General features: G+C 38.4%; 1 long non-coding RNA gene across 1 annotated transcript in view; it reads left to right on the top strand.

The window, feature by feature from the left end:
- Window positions 1–16,711, top strand: part of LOC141393820 (uncharacterized) — an 80,833-nt gene that overhangs the window by 3,049 nt on the left and 61,073 nt on the right. The window lies entirely within an intron of this gene.

Here is a 16,711-nt window from a genome sequence, read left to right as displayed (position 1 = left end):
AATTTTAGACATTTCGCTCTTTTTTCTAACATTACCATTAAAAAAGTACGAGAACGCAATGAAAAATAGCATTGTAACAAAGTAATGTAATATTTTTTTCACATTGTTTAAAAATTTTGATTCTAAAATTTTTTGTTGCAGCAATTGACCATCTACCTTGTTTATTGTGATACGTGAAAAGTGTTGCAACTTTTGGTACTTTTTCAGTCACAAACAGGGTTGTATATCATGTGTACTGTGATTTCGATGTTGATTTCGCTGAAATCACGAAATGAGATGATTTCATTTTTGTATGCGAAATCATGATAAATTTTGCATGATTCCGCGCGAAATCACGAAACGCCTTCGAAATCACGAAAAGACGCCGAATGTAAACCAAACATAAGAACGCATAATTTCATGAAAATATTTAAATAAAATCACACTAGTGTGGACCGGGACTAATGCTTGGTTTACATTTACGAAATCCACTCGATTTCAACTGTCATTGATTAATCCATTGATTAAACGTCAAACGAAATCCAATGGATTTCAAATGAGTTTTCATTTGACGTATACGCAAAGGAATTGATAGTTCGTCGGTGTCATGCTTAAGTGTTCCATACGCCATTTGCCTGATTCGAGAAAAATTCAAGTTAATGTTTAAGGCCATACAGGATAAAAATGGTGCAATAATCCAATACTTTAAGAGCTCAGTTCTACTTAACTAAACTCATAGAATATATCAGTAGTTTATTTTAGTCAGATATCTGTGATAGTCTAGAAGTTATGGCCAATTTTTACAATTGCAAAAAGTTGCTGAATTGTTCCATGGAATCTTTTTTTCATGTTTTTGGCAGTTTGTGTCACATGGAACACGTTTTGTCACATTTCAACCAAAACACTTTTTACCAATCGTGTTCCACCTTTCTATCTGAAGTGCTACTGTGGAGTTTAAAAATCAGGACTTTAAATAAAACATTTATTTTTCTCATATAAATACAATAAGGACCATAATTTTAGGTTTCCTTAACACTTACCTCTACTACTTTTTTGTGGTAAAAATTTCGTTTGGACAAAACGGATTGATATTTTGCATTTCTAAGGTAATATAAAACATTTAAACACGTTTTTCTTATAATACCATTTTTGTAGTCGGTGTCCACACTAGCTTCAAGTCGAATGGACGTTTTTGCGTATATTTTTGTGGACTTGCATCAAAAATTTGTCTTTAAACTAGGGATTTTTTGTTTAAACGATTGATAAATTTTCGTTTTCATATAACAATACAATATTCCAAAATATTTGGATTTAGAAACTATTATTCTTCAGTTTTAAACCAATTCCTTTAAAACAACTTGTTCCATACGCCACATTATTCGTAACTTGGCAAAAATTGACAATTTTTTGTTCCAAACGCCATCATTTTTGGTGCGGAACAATTCGTTTTTGTCCCTTTTTGTTCCATACACCAAACGACATGGATATGGAACTAAAAAGTTCAAAGTTGTTTTGTTCCATACGCCAGGCTTTATGGATAGACCGTGTTTAGACATTCAAACTGGAAAGACAATTTTTCTTCTCAGTTTCTTTTAAAATTTCCTTGTTGTTTAGACACGGAAATCATGTTTGTGTCAATTTTATAATTTTTCTTATTCTTCTTCACACTCATTTTCACATTGCGCCGTTCAAAAACAAATCCAAGGAAAAATTGTAATGAAAAGTAAAAACGGACGTGTGTGATAAACAATTAATTATTAAAGGAACCCTTGAATTGCATTTTAATTTTGATATCTCCACATATTTCGAATTGTTTTTGCTTAAAAAATAGTTTTTCCTCCAAATGGTTTTTTTCAATTGTCTCCGCTGTTGTTTGTTTCTCGACAGAAAAAAAAATGAAAGAAAATGCAAAAACAAATCTGCAGCCAACTTCAGGTTGTATACGAAGAAAAACGAAACAAAACAGAATTTGCCAGTACAGAGGTGTGTGTACCCCCTCTTATTCCTCTCTACTCCATCGCCCATAAACTCAATTTTCTTTCCCATCAACTTTCCCTGTATAAACAGGGACATATGGAACAAAACGACAAGATTTTTTGGGTCACAAAGCGGATATGGAACATAATGGCATCTGAATATCTCAGAAACTATAGGAGATAGAGAATAACCGACCAAAAAATCTGAAAGAGCATGGTTCAAAACCTTGCTCGGTACCTTTATCTCGAAATGTCAAAAATGGCGTATGGAACACTTAAGCATGACACCGACGAGTTGAAATCGAGTCGATTTCGTAATGTAAACCAAGCATAAGATTTACAACGTTTTGTTCAAAAAACGTTCCTTTACATCAACAGGAATGCAGCTGATATAAGAGGAGCAGTTTTAAACGGCGTTTGTGCAGTAGAGCTTTTTGCCGGGTTAACCTTCTTTATGAGGATTTATTTGACGTATGCGCTATGTGCATTTGAAACCCAGTGGGTTTATTAAATCTGGTTATATGCAAGCGTGGTATTAACTACTTTAACCATTAGGAACGGCCAAATGTTAAAAGCAAACGCACTTCTCAAGTTTTATTATGGAATGAAAGCTAATTTTCACAAGCTCTAGAGTAATTTCATTGAAATAATTTCATGAAATAATGCCTTCTTATAGTACGTTTATATATAACCGGATTTAACAAACCCACTGGGTTTCAAATGTCAATTCCTTTACGTATACGTCAAGTAAATCCTCACTAAGAAGGTTAACCCTGCAAAAGGCTATAATATAAACATGGCTTTAGATCGAGTTCCATACTAAAGTAATTTTATAAAATTGCTGTAGTGGACAACTCTATCTAAGAACGCCTAATTTCATGAAATTATTTCTTTGAAATAACTCTTGTGTGGACCGGGACTAAGCGGCAATGTCGGAAATTTATCTAAAATATTTCATTGTTTGGTTTCAGAGTAACCACAAAAAGCACCCAATATACTGCACTATGTGAACTACTCTAATTTATGGTCCACGACATCTTGTGACGTTTTGCCTACAACGGTCATTTACGTATACTTCTTTGCTTTTATGTTGCATACTTTTAGGAGTAAAATTAACGAATGGGTGTTTCAAACTAAGATGACGTTTTTAAACGAATATAATTACACTTAACCGGATTAACCCAGTGGGTTTGGATTTAAAATGTCAATTCCATAGCGCAAACGTCAACTAAATCCTCTCAAAGTGGGTTAAACCGGCAAAAAACTGTAGTGTAACCGCACTATAAAATAGATGAAACCAAAAACTTTATTTATGAGAGGTAAAAGAAGAGTAAATTACGGAAAATTTAAAGAAATATTCAAACTTAAAGAAAAGACGTGATATGAAAGAGGTCAAAAGGAAACAAGGTATTCAAATATGCAAAGTTTAATTGTTACTTTAAATAAACCTAAAAGACTATTATTATGTGGGCAAGGATGGGAAAAATTTGCGTCCTCCCCTATTTGCCAGGAAGAGTAAAAAAGATTAGATGGTGTAGAAGTAATTCCCTCTAATAAAGAAGGTACTATTTTCGGTTTTCAATCAAGGTGGAAAAATAATATGGTGGAATGAAGACGAATGAAAATGGGCCCATTCACTGGGTTTCAGGTTGGGTTCTGATAGGGAATGAATCAACCTAAAAAAATAATTACGCAGATTGTTGGAAGCATCGGCTTCAATTCGCAAGCGTATAAAACTGCAGAAAACCGTACCTCCTCAACAACTAGCCACAGGTTAGGTCAACGGAGGAGCCGCACCCAATGACCAAGAGACACGAAATTAGTCAAAAATCCAAACACTCAACCCATCTGCCATATACCCAAAAAACTGAGGTCCGAAAAGTACAACTGTCAAGACGACTGACCAAAATCACAAGTTAAACTCGAGATTTCATCCCAATCGACTTCTATTGTGTGCATAGGACTCCGTAGTATTGTAGGAAGGGTCCCAACTGAGACAGGACGCCAACCACCAGAAGACTGAGGTCCGGAATATGGATACGCAGTGAAATCTAATAATCGGTTTTTCGATTATACGGTTTTCGTGAAAAACTTGAAACTCGATTTTCGGTTAGTCGATTATTTGAGAGTGTACTAAAAGTCGACTTTCGATTATTCGTTAACCGCCGAAAACCGATTATAATCGAAAATTTTTATTTATGCGATCCGCGATGTACATATATATAAGTATAAAAAAAAGTACCATCCATTACGCAGTTTTAGCGCACCCAATAGTCAACTACGACTAATAGTCGTCCACAATTAATAGTCGACTAGGAATAATAAAAGACTACGACTAATAATTGACTACGAATAATAAGTCTGTCTGGTTACTTTCCCAGCAAGAATTGTCCAGCAAGAACTTTCTCAGAGAGTAAGGGGTTTTTATTGTCTTTTGCTAGAAAATTGTAAAAAGTAAACAGACACTTCCCAGCAAAAACCAGCAAGCAATCAGCTGACTTGTCAAAACAGAACAATTTGTCCGCCAACAAAGGAAGCAAACACGTTGTATTTTATTAAAAATAAAAAAGAAAATGAAACAAAAAAGTATTTTTCCACTTAACAAATTTGTTCTCCATTAAACAATACAATTAGACTATGTTATTTCCACAATAAAACTGTTTTTAAGGTTCACAAACATAAATCAACAAAAAACTAAAAACGGCTGATTGATTGTTTTCAGGAAGAAGAAGAGCTTGCAAGTGCTTGCTAGAAGAAATTTGTCCAGCAAGAATTTGCAAGCTCTCAGTGAAAGGACTGTCAAAATGTCTCTCTCGAATCGCTCTCTTTTGCTGGTTTTTTGTGTTAACAGACGACTTCCAGCAACAATTGGTACAAGTTGTTACAAATTTTAGGGTAACCAGACACAGCTAATAGTTGACTCCGTCTTTCGAAAGTCGATTAAGAATAATCGATAATACGGGTTTCGCACAGTCAAACGAATAATCGATTAACCGAAATCGGTATCCCTAGGCCCGAAAGGTACCACCGCCTAGACAGCTCCACAATCAGAGCTCCAATCACTACCAGTAAGTGTGAAAAAAACCTATATATTGAGGATTCCAAATGAAGCCGAAGAATTATGTAAAGAAGTGGAACGAACGTCAAATTGCGATCTTTGGTAAATTCACATCCTCTAGTAGAAATAACCATCCATTATCCACCTCTGGAAACCTTGAGTTTCCCGCGGACAAAAAACTGACAATGGGGGTGTTCCCTAAAACAAAAAACAAATATGGAAGGAAAAAAAGAATCGCCTAACCCGATAACCTTCCGAAACAAATCCAAAACAAATTGGACTAAGTTCGGAAAACGAGTAAAAGAAAGACTTGGGCAACCAGATGAGGAATGCCTAAGTAAGGAGGACATAGAGAGATGTCCATAAGCTAACCGAGGTACTAGTAAGGTCATTCGAAGAAAGTTGTCCACTTCGAGAAAGGAAATCTGCCTACGAAAAACCCTGGATGACAGGGGAAATACGTAACAAGGGCAAGGAGGTCCACAGACTTTATAATAGGGCCAAACGTAAAAAAGCAGCTGTATTCTGGGACAACTATCAGGCAAAATTAAAGGAATACAACAAAATAACAAGAAACGCCAAACGAAACTTCTGGAAGCTTTTCTGCGAACAGGTGGATAGTGTAAATGACGTTTCAAAGATTAAAAAGTTTCTATCTAAAACCCATACACAGACCGAGCAATTGGTCGATGGAAATGGAAAAAGGATTGAAACAACAGAAGAAACTCTAGGCCTTCTGATGAAAACGCACTTTCCGCAGAATACCATGGTTAACACTGAGGCATCGACGGAATGTATTAACTCATCGGAAGAGGCACCAAAGATCGACAGCTTAATGGTCCAACAAGCCATCTTAAGCTTTCCACCATATAAAGCAGCTGGACCAGACCAGATCTTCCCGGCTTTACTACAGAGGGAAGTGGACATTATTGCGTCCAAACTGGTCGGGATCTTCAATGCATGCTTAAAACTTGCATACACTCCTATAGCCTGGCAGGAGGCACGGGTAGTCTTTATACCCAAACCTGGCAAGGCAAGTTATGCAACACCAAAATCTTATCGACCAATAAGTTTAACTTCATTTTAACTCAAAAAAATGGAACGGACAGTCGACACCATGATAAAGAGTAAGATCCCCAACGATATGCTTAAATTCAAACAACATGCATACGTTAAAGGCAGGTCAGTGGAAACCGCATTCGGAATGAAAATGTACACACTTGCTGTATGCATCGACATCGAAGGCGCTTTCAATAACGTAAGCACCGAGACACTTATCCACTCCTTAGACGAGTTTCAGGTAGACAGGGCCTTACGGAACTGTATAAACCACATGCTAAGGAACAGATGGATAAGCTGCGGGCTATACGACGTTAAAATAAGAGACAAAGTTGGACAAGGAACGCCACATGGAGGGATACTTTCACCTCTGTTGTGGGTTACCACCATAAATAGTCTCTTGAGGACCCTAACCGAAGAAGGAATTGACCCAGTCTGCTACGCAGACGACGTTATAATACTTCTGAGGGGAAAGAATCCGAATCAAGTTTGTCGAAGAGCAGAAACGGCTCTAAAAATAGCTTTTAACTGGGCCAGGCCGAGAGATCTGAATGTCAACCCGGAAAAAACAGAAATATGTCTATTCACTAGGAAAACGAAAATGGGACACTACGAGGAAGCAGTTTTTCTAAATAAGACAATAAATATCTCTTGTACAGTTAAATATCTAGGAGTAATTCTGGATAGGAAACTTAAATGGAAAGACCATATACAAGAAAGCGCCAACAAGGCCCAAATATGTTGGTCAACTTCCAGAAGGGCGATAGGCTCAAAATGAGGGTTCAATCCTAGGATGATACACTGGCTATACAGAAGCGTAATTAGACCAATTCTAACGTACGCGTCTGTGGTATGGTGGACAGCCATGGACAAAAAATGCAATGTGGATATATTGCAAAAGGTCCAAAGAACATGCTGCCTAAGCATTAGCGGAGCAATGAGCACCACACCGACTAGGGCTTTAGAAACAATTTTGTTTGTACACCCAATAGATATTCAGGTAAGGTATGAGGCAGCCATCGCAGCTGCAAGGCTAAAGTCGATGAGCGAGTGGATCGAAAAGAGCCACCAAACATACCACCAAAACATATTAAAGGTCACAACGGTTGAATCTATAAATCAGGTAGTATCCGACCGTATACCTGAAACTAATGAAGTAGCCTTGTGTGAAGTGTCAATGTCTCTGTCAGACATGTGGATCGTGGGAGCTCTAGCACAGATTCCCGCTGGAAGCTGTGGGTTTACGGATGGGGCTGTGCTAGGGGGGAGAACCAGACTGGGTCTTTATATAATGGAACCGGAAACGGAAATCTCCCTCCGTCTGCCGGATCATAACACGATCCTGTAGGCGGAACTCCGGGCGATAACAGAGTTTCTGCTTTGGTTTGATACTCACACAAGGCCTACCACTGTAAATATCCTTACGGACAGCAAAGCAGCCATTAGAGCTATATCAACCAAGACAGCGAAATCTAGAACTGTCTTGGAATGTATTAAATCTATAAATAATTACTCTCAACACGGTAAGGTCAACATTATATGGGTACCAGGGCATACCGGGATTAGGGGTAATGAAATAGCAAACTCCTTGGCAAAACAAGCAACCCACGGTAAGTCTAGAAAACGCTAAGCCGTTTAAAGCTACGCGACTAGAACTAAAGACATGGGCAAAAAATGCACATATATCCCTCGGGAGTAGTGAAGAGAAGGGGAAAAACACAAAAATCCTATGGGGAAACCCAGAGGAGGACAAAACAAAAGAATTACTTTTATTAGGTAAAAAGATATTAGTAGACTGACAGGAATCCTTACAGGTCACCTAGGTCTAAAAGCGCACCTGCACAAAATAGGTTGTGCAGAAAACAGTGAATGCAGAACATGCGGAGAGGACGACGAAACGTTGGAACATTACCTCTGTCATTGTCAAGCCTTCACAAATCTGAGAACCCAGTTACTAGGGAATGACATTATACCAGGACTCGACCAAATTAGGACAATCGAGTTCAAAAGGATCAGAGACTATGTAAATAGGACAGAGATCCTAGACTAAGTCAAAAAAAAAAAAATAAATTAAAATAAAGGAACTTAACGAATAATACCAAAAATACAAAGATAATCTTCCATAACCCAAAATTAGAGCGCACAACAAGCCTACTTATGGCTTAAGTATATGTCCACATGGGCATGTGGTGATCTAGTATCACCCCTCTTTTCAACCTAACCTATCTCTACTTCATTATCATCTTACCACACCATCACCTTCCACCATTAACATACCCGAGTGAAGTACGCACCTATACTATTAGATGGATGCGCATCCTTAAACATAAAATACCCAAGTTGGTATTCAAAGTATACCGCCCCATCAAAATTAGGTCACAAAGAGTTAAAGGTCTAACAGCCGTGTTCTTTGAGCCTGTAGGCAAGATGGGTTCCGGAGCATGAGCAAGCACATGTGACAGCAATTGGTATGTTTTAAAAAATATTGAGTTACAACATTTCCTTTACTGGCCTATCACTAGAACGAATAGAGGTGTCTCTACTAGATGCACATATGGAAATAAGACTTGTGTGGTAAGGCCAAGATTACGATGTAATGAAAAACAAAACAATGGTATAAAACAGCGTTGTATTGGGGTCTGCAGAGCAAAACTAATAGAAGGTTGGGGTTAAAGGACAATTTTTAGAACGTCATAAGGTAAATATGCATTATCGAAACATCTATGTAAGTAAATAGCTTGGCGTACTAATTAACCAAACTTAGCTCCTTTAAAGCAATCCTCAAAATAAATATTCTACTGGCAATTTTGCAGAGCCTCAGGTGTTTTATAACACCATTTTTTCAAGTTAGCAATTTATTGCTCTTTGAGGTTTACGCTCATACCTAACTCCATGGTTATTTCTCATTTATGATTCACTTCAAATCAAAGCATTATACAAAATATGAAAAATATGAAGTTGCTTCAGAAAACTGTTTTATGATTTATTTAATTTTTATGCCAGTTTTGCAAATCAAGCCACATGTTCAGTGAATACGCTCTGCTGCACTTGATTGCATTTTGGAGCATGTGCAAGAAATGTTGTTAAATTTTGTTGTTTTTATTTTTTCAGTTGCTTTTATTTAACTTTAAACGCAAAAAATAAAGGGAATGGAGAAGGGATGAGGTTTTTTGTTTAACTATTTTCTTCGTTTGGTAGTTATGGTGTTGGCGAATAATATTGGGGTTTATGGTGGGCTTTTGATATTCATAAACAAAAATCCAACGAATGTTGTAAAAATGAAAATCTTGTTTTGAATTTAAGCTATGCGCATGTCTTGCACCATTTTAAGCCTATGGGCTTAAGGTAAACTTTGATTTTTGATGGAAAACTATGTTCATATGGCCTACGTCTAGAGGTTTGTTTATGGTTGAAAAAAATTGTTTAAAAAATCCACGCCCTGATGTTTTGATGCTTGAAAAAATTGTATACCAAATCCACGCATAGAGGCCATAGAAGGTTCAAATTTTTAAAAAAAAAAAATTCAAAAATCTAACGGAATTGTATGTTGCTGCTTCATCATTTTTTAAAAAATCGAAGACTAGAGACCCATAGATGCTTGAAAAAAATTGTTAAACAAACCCACGCCTAGAGGCCCGTTGATGCTTGAAAAAAATTGTTTAAAAAATCCAGGCTGGAGGCCCATAGATGCTTGAAAAACAAATTTTTAACAAATCCACGTCTAAAGGGCCATTAATGCTAGAAAAATATTGTTTAAAAAATCCACGTGTAGAGGCCCATTGATGCTAGAAAAAAATTGTTTAAAAAATCCATGTGTAGAGGCCCATTGATGGTAGAAAAAAATTGTTAAAAAATCCACGTCAATGGGCCGTTGACGCTAGAATTTTTTTTTAAATCCGTGTCTAGGGGCCCATTGAAGCTAGAAAAACATTGTTTAAAAACTCCACGTTAAGAGGTCCAATAAGCTAGAAAAAATACTTTAAAAAATCCACGCCTAGAGGCCCACTGATGGTAGAAAAATTTTTTTAAAAATTCACGCCTAGAGGCCAATTGATACTAAAGATTTCTTTGGCATCAATCTATGGCCCATTATTACATCCTTTGTGTAGTTAAATTTTGGTCGGTATCGGACAGATGACCCGTTTTTTGTTCTTACATGTTTCCTTTAATAATAAATTAAAAGGAGGTTTGTGTTCCTTTTATTATTATTCCTTTTATTTAAATTAAAGTGCGCCCGAGAGTATACTTCACCAAAAACAAGAAAAATTTGAGAGCAAATCCAAATCAACCAATCAGATTTGAGTAAATTGTACAGTCTTTTTTGCTTGATATTGCCATATTTTTACAAAATGTAACATTTATTTTAAATGGCAGATGTAATAACAAATCCCTGGTAATGAGAATTTTGAGAACTTTATTCTTTAATTTTCTTAAAGTAAGGTATAACTAAAATGGACTTTAAAGACAAGATGTAAGAACGGGTCTATGTCTTGTAAACTTATATTTTAATATTCAATTTTATTTTTGTAGCATACTTTTAGGCGCTGTTTATAAAACGTTTCCTATCTATAAAGGACTTCAACAGACTAGTAGCATGTTTACATTGGAGCTTTTTGTCCGTTCAACCGTGCAAAAATACCCCTCAGTGCAATGTTGGTGACATTTCTTAAGTATTTCAGCCATGTAAAACTTCTCTAAAAGTGGAATCTTTAGACACGCCGTTTGGACTTGGCTTCATTGAGCTAATATGAATCGGGTACACTCATTGATGTCTCCCTTGATCCTTCGTGGATGTTTGTGGGAACTTATATTGTATGTATGTATATGATAGTGGCCTTTTTAAAGACTTTAGAACTGAACGGGAACTTTTGAAGACTGATTGTGGATTCTATTAAGACATGCGGAATTATCGTGGATTATTAAAGATTGATGATGTACTTTTTTAAAGTCTTGAGGACTGATCGTGACCTTTATTAAGACTTGGGAACAGTTTACGACCTTTTGAGGACTGATCGTGACATTTATGAAGAGGACTGATCGTGACATTTATGAAGACTTGGGAACTGATCATGACTTTTGGGGACTGATCGTGGCCTTTCTTAAGACATGAGGACTGATTCTGGACTTCTGAATATTATCAGTGGGCTTTTAAAAACGCCGACGACTGATCGAGGATTTTTTTAAGACTGATCGTAGGCTTTGTTAAGGGTTGAGGACTGATCGTGAACTTTTCAAGACTAATCGTGGCCTTTTTAAAAACTTGAGGAGTGATCGTGACCTTTATAATAACTTAGGGACGGATAGTGACCTTTTAGAGACTGATCGAGGCCTTTTCTAGGACTTGAGAACTAATCTTGGAACTTTAAAGTCCATTTATTTAAACTTGGGAACTGATCACGACCTTTTAGAGACTGATCGTGGCCTATGTTAAGACATGAGGACTGATTCTGGAGTTCTGAAACCTAATTGTGTTTTGTTTTTAAACTCGGACGACTGATTGAGGATTTTTGAAGACAGATTGTGGGCTTTGTTAGGGATAGAGAACAGCTCGTAAACTTTTGAATACTAATCGTGGCCTTTTTAATGACTTGAGGAGTGATCGTGACCATTTAAGATTGATCGTGGTATTTTTTATGTCCTGAGGACTGCTCGAAGGCTTTTGAAGATTGATCGTGGCCTTTGTTAAGACTTGAAGAGTGATCGAGGACATTTGAAGACTGCTCGTGGCCTATTAAAAGACTTGAGGAGTGATCATGACGGTTATTATGACGTAGGGACTGATCACTTCCTTTTGGAAACTTATCGTGACCTTTGTTAAGACATGTGGACTGATTCTGAACATCTGAAGACTAATCGTGGCCTTCTCAAACTTGAGGAGTGATCGTGACCTTTATTATGACTTATTGATTGATCGTAACTTTTTAAAGTTTGATCGTGTGATTTTTTATACCCTCCACCATAGGATGGGGGTATATTAAGTTTGTCACTACGTTTGTAACTACTCGAAATAATCATTGTAGACCCCACAAAGTATATATATTCTTGATCAGCGTGCAATTCTACATCGATATAGCCATGTCCGTCCGTCTGTCTGTCTGTCCGTCTGTCCGTCTGTGGAAATCACTCTAGCGTCCGAACGGATTGACGTAGGTTGATGAAATTTTGGGAAAATATGTTATATTTACGTAGGACTTTTGGTATTGAAAGCGGGCTATGTAGGTCCACGCTTTCGTATAGCCCCCATACAAAATGACGCGTGACGCGTCGTCGTTTTAAGGAATTTTTAAGATATTTGGCCCATTTTACCACCGAATTGGTTGTAATTTGGTACTTTGTGTCTCCAGAGGCCAAACAATATTCCTACTAAAGTTGGGTTATATAGGTCCACGTTTTGATATAGCCCCCATATAAGGCCCCATATAAAGTACGCGTCGTTTTAAGGAATTTTTAAGATATTTGGCCCATTTTACCACCGAATTGGTTGTAATTTGGTACTTTGTGTCTCCAGAGGCCAAAAAATATTTCTACCAAAGTTGGGTTATATAGGTCCACGTTTTGGTATAGCCCCCATATAAGGCCCCATATAAAGTACGCGTCATTTTAACATATTTTGAATGTATTAGACCCATTTGACCACAGAATTGGTTGTAATTTGGTATTTTGTGTCTTCAGAGGCCAGAAAACATTCTTACCAAAGTTGGGTTATATAGGTCCACGTTTTGGTATAGTCCCCACATAAGACCCCTTATAAAGTACGCGTCGTTTTAATATATTTTGAATGTATTAGACCCATTTGACCAAAGAATCGGTTGCAACTTTGTATTTTGTGTTTCCAGAGGCTAAGAAACATTTCTACCATAAAATGTTTATATAGGTCCACGTGTTGATATAGCCCCCATAATACAAATCTCCCGATTTTCGATATTTTGAACGTTTTAGTCTCATTATCACACCGATATGGCTGAAATTTGGTATTTAGTCTTCTTTAGGCGTATAAAACTTTACCCCAGAAATTTGTAGGTATAGGTCCACGCCATCATATAGCCCCCATAGAACGGTACCTTCCGAATTTCGGTATTTTGAAGGTAGTGGCCACATTAATCCACCGAAACGGCTGAAATTTGTGGTGGAGGGTATAAAAAGTTCGGCCCGACCGAACTTAACGCTTTTCTTACTTGTTATTTCCTGAGCAGTGCTCGAAGACTTTTGAAGATTGATTGTGGGCTTTGTTAAGGGTCGAAAAATGTTCGATGATTTTTGAGGAGTGATCGTGAGGGTTATTATGACTTAGGGGCTGATCGTGACGGGTGACGTAGGGGATGGAAGATACCAAGGAACGGTCCTGACCGGTTTTAACATGGCAAAGCCCAGGATTTATCTTGGTCCCTCTTTCATCTCAAGTGGACACTGACCTCCCCGTGGTGTCACCTGGGGAACTGCCTTTAACACCCGTTAAAGGTAGTGAGCTAGCATGTGCCGCGCGTTCACCTATAATAACGTTCAAAATTTGGGTTTGGGCGTCGGGTTAGTAACCCTCCCCTAGAAAAAAAAGCCTACTATGAAAAAACTAAAAGAAGAGAAAAACAAACCCCTCTAAAGTTGACGAACCCCGCAAACGTTTTAAGGACCATGATCTGCGAATCTGGAATGTTCGCACTCTTTATAGAGAAGGTGCAGTCGTCGCTTTGGCAGACGTACTTGAAAAGTACAAGGCCGATATTACTGCCATACAGGAAATACGATGGATTGGGAAATGCGTCACAACAACATCTAAAGGTGACGCACTGTATTATAGCTGCCATGACGTAAAGCATGAGTTTGGTTGCGGATTCGTAGTTAGTCGTAGGCTAAAAAAATCTGGTATCCAGCTTCATGCTCCCACTGAAGAAAAGGACGAACAGACCAAAGATATATTTTACGAGCGCTTAGAAGAAACATATGACCGTTGCCCTGTCCATGACATTAAAATCATTCTAGGCGATTTTAATGCCAAAAGTGGAAAGGAGAATATCTTTGACCCAACAGTCGGGAAATTCAGTCTCCACAGTGAAACATCTGACAATGGTATGAGGCTGATAGACTTTGCAGCTGCAAAAAACATGGTAGTTAGCAGTACCAGATTTAATCATCTCGATATTCATAAGGGCACCTGGCTGTCTCCAGATCAAAGAACAAGTAATCAAATTGATAATGTTGTGATAGATGGAAGACATTCATCGAGCGTGTTGGATGTACGATCGTTCCGAGGCGCAAACATTGATTCGGACCACTACCTTCTTGCAGCAAAGGTACGTACCCGTCTAAACGTTGCAAATAAAGCACGAACAGACACAACGCGGAAGTTGGACATCGATAGGCTGCAAACACAACAGATAGCCACAGCATATTCCACTCATCTAGCCCAGTTGCTTAATGAGAGCACTCCTTGTCCCGATAACATAACAACACAATGGCAAAATATTGCCCACTTCATGCAAACAGCCGCAAAATCTATACCTGGATTCCAGAGACCTCCACAAAGGAATTCATGGTATGATCAGGAGTGTCGTGCTGCCACCGAAGAGAAAAATGCGGCATATAGGGCTACTTTACAATCCGTAGCAACGCGTAGCGCACGAGAGAGATACAGGGAGAAAAGGAGAGAAGAGAAACGTCTTGTCCGCAAGAAAATGAGAGAAATGGAAAAGCGGGAGTGTGAAAAAATCGAGATGTACAGGAGCCAGAATGAAGTCCGAAATTCTACCAAAAAGTGAAACATTAAACAGATGGCTTTGGTACAGGCACATCCTCCTGTAGAGACCAGCATGGTAATCTGTTAACAGATACAGATAGCGTGCTCAGGATATGGAAGAAAAATTTTTCCAATCTGCTGGTATCCAATAGTAGCGAAGACAATGATACCACAGATCCAATCCCAATGAGGTAAAAACAGCAATCAACCGGCTGAAGAATAATAAAGCAGCAGGAGCCGATGGCTTACCAGCCGAGCTGTTTAAAACCGGAGGCGCTGATAAGGTGTATGCATCAGCTAGTTAGCACCATCTGGAAGGAAGAACGCGTATCCGACGATTGGAACCTGAGCATCATGTGCTATAGGGGCATAAGTCTTCTCCCTATTGCCTATAAGATAGTGTCAGGGATATTGTGCGAACGACTAAAGCCTATGGTCAACGAGATAATTGGACCATACCAATGCGGCTTTAGACCTCGCAAGTCCACCATTGACCAGATATTTACCCTGCGGCAAATCCTGGAGAAGACCCAAGAGATGCAGATCGACACCTACCACTTTTTTGTCGATTATAAAGCAGCCTTCGACAGCCCGCTGCGTTCAAAGGTATTCCAAGCCATGTCTAAATTTGGTATCCCCGCAAAGCTCATCCGGCTTTTTAAAATGACTTTAACTGACACTAGGTCATCAGTTAAAATTGGAAAGAACCTCTGCGAACAGTTCAGTACCAAAAGAGGTTTCAGACAAGGAGACAGCCTTTCGTGTGACCTATTCAACATTTTGCTGGAAAAGGTAATACGAGATGCAAATGTCAAAAGAAATGGCACAATTTACACCAATAGTCTCATGTTACTTGCTTATGCTGATGACATAGACATCATGGGACGATCAGTAAAGGAAGTAACTGATACCTTTAGGAAGGTCGAAGCAGAATCTGCGAAAGTGGGTCTGGCGGTAAACGGCGAAAAGACCAAATTGATGGTGTAGACGCGCAAAGCGTCCATAGAGCTCAGACCAACTGTGTAAGTTGGTACCTACAATTTTGAGGTAGTTAAAGACTTCGTCTACCTCGGCACTGCCATAAACACAACAAACCACTAGATATATAAGCTATACAAAGACATGAATATAGTTAAACGTATCGAGATGTTACGATTGCGTTGGCTAGTCCACATCATAAGAATGAACGATGATGAACCCGCTAAAAAGGCGTATGAATACATGCCACATGGCGGTGCACGCAGAATCGGGAGGCCTAAGCTTCGATGGAGCATACAAGTGGATGAAGAAATGAAAAGGCGCGGTATTCCAAAAAGCGAAGCGCAAAACAGAGAGAATTGGAGATCTTTTCTTAGTTCGGTCTATGGAACGCATGTTCTGTAATGGGCCAGCTAAGTAAGTAAGGCTGATCGTGACCTTTTGAAGACTGATTGTGGTATTTTTTAAGTCCTGAGGAGTACTAGAGGACTTTTGAAGATTGATCGTGGCTTTTGTAAAGACTTGAAGAGTGATCGAGGACTTTTGAAGAGTGTTTGTGGCCTTTTTAAAGACTTGAGGAGTGATTGTGACAGTTATTATGACTTAGGGACTGATCCTGACCTTTTGAAGATTGATCGTGGTTCTGTTTTAAGTCCTGTGAAGTGCTCGAGGAATTTTGAAGACTGATCGTGGTCTTTGTTGAGGGTTGAGGACTGCTCGTGAACTTTTGAAGACTGCTCGTTGGCCTTTTAAAGTCTTGAGGAGTGATCGTGACCTTTATTATGACTTGAGAACTTATCGTGGACCTTTAAAGACTGATTGTTACCTTTTGAAAGCTTGAAGACTGATCGTGGCCTTATTTTAAATTTGAGGTATGATCGTGGACTTCAGAAGACTGATTGTGACATTTTTAAGGCTTGAGTACTAATT

The sequence above is a fragment of the Musca autumnalis genome, unplaced genomic scaffold (assembly GCF_047663935.1).
Source record: "Musca autumnalis isolate F117 unplaced genomic scaffold, ASM4766393v1 scaffold_2, whole genome shotgun sequence".
NCBI classification, from domain to species: Eukaryota; Metazoa; Arthropoda; class Insecta; order Diptera; family Muscidae; genus Musca; species Musca autumnalis.
The sequence above is the reverse complement of the archived record's forward strand: the minus strand, read 5'-3'. Positions and strand labels throughout refer to the sequence as shown.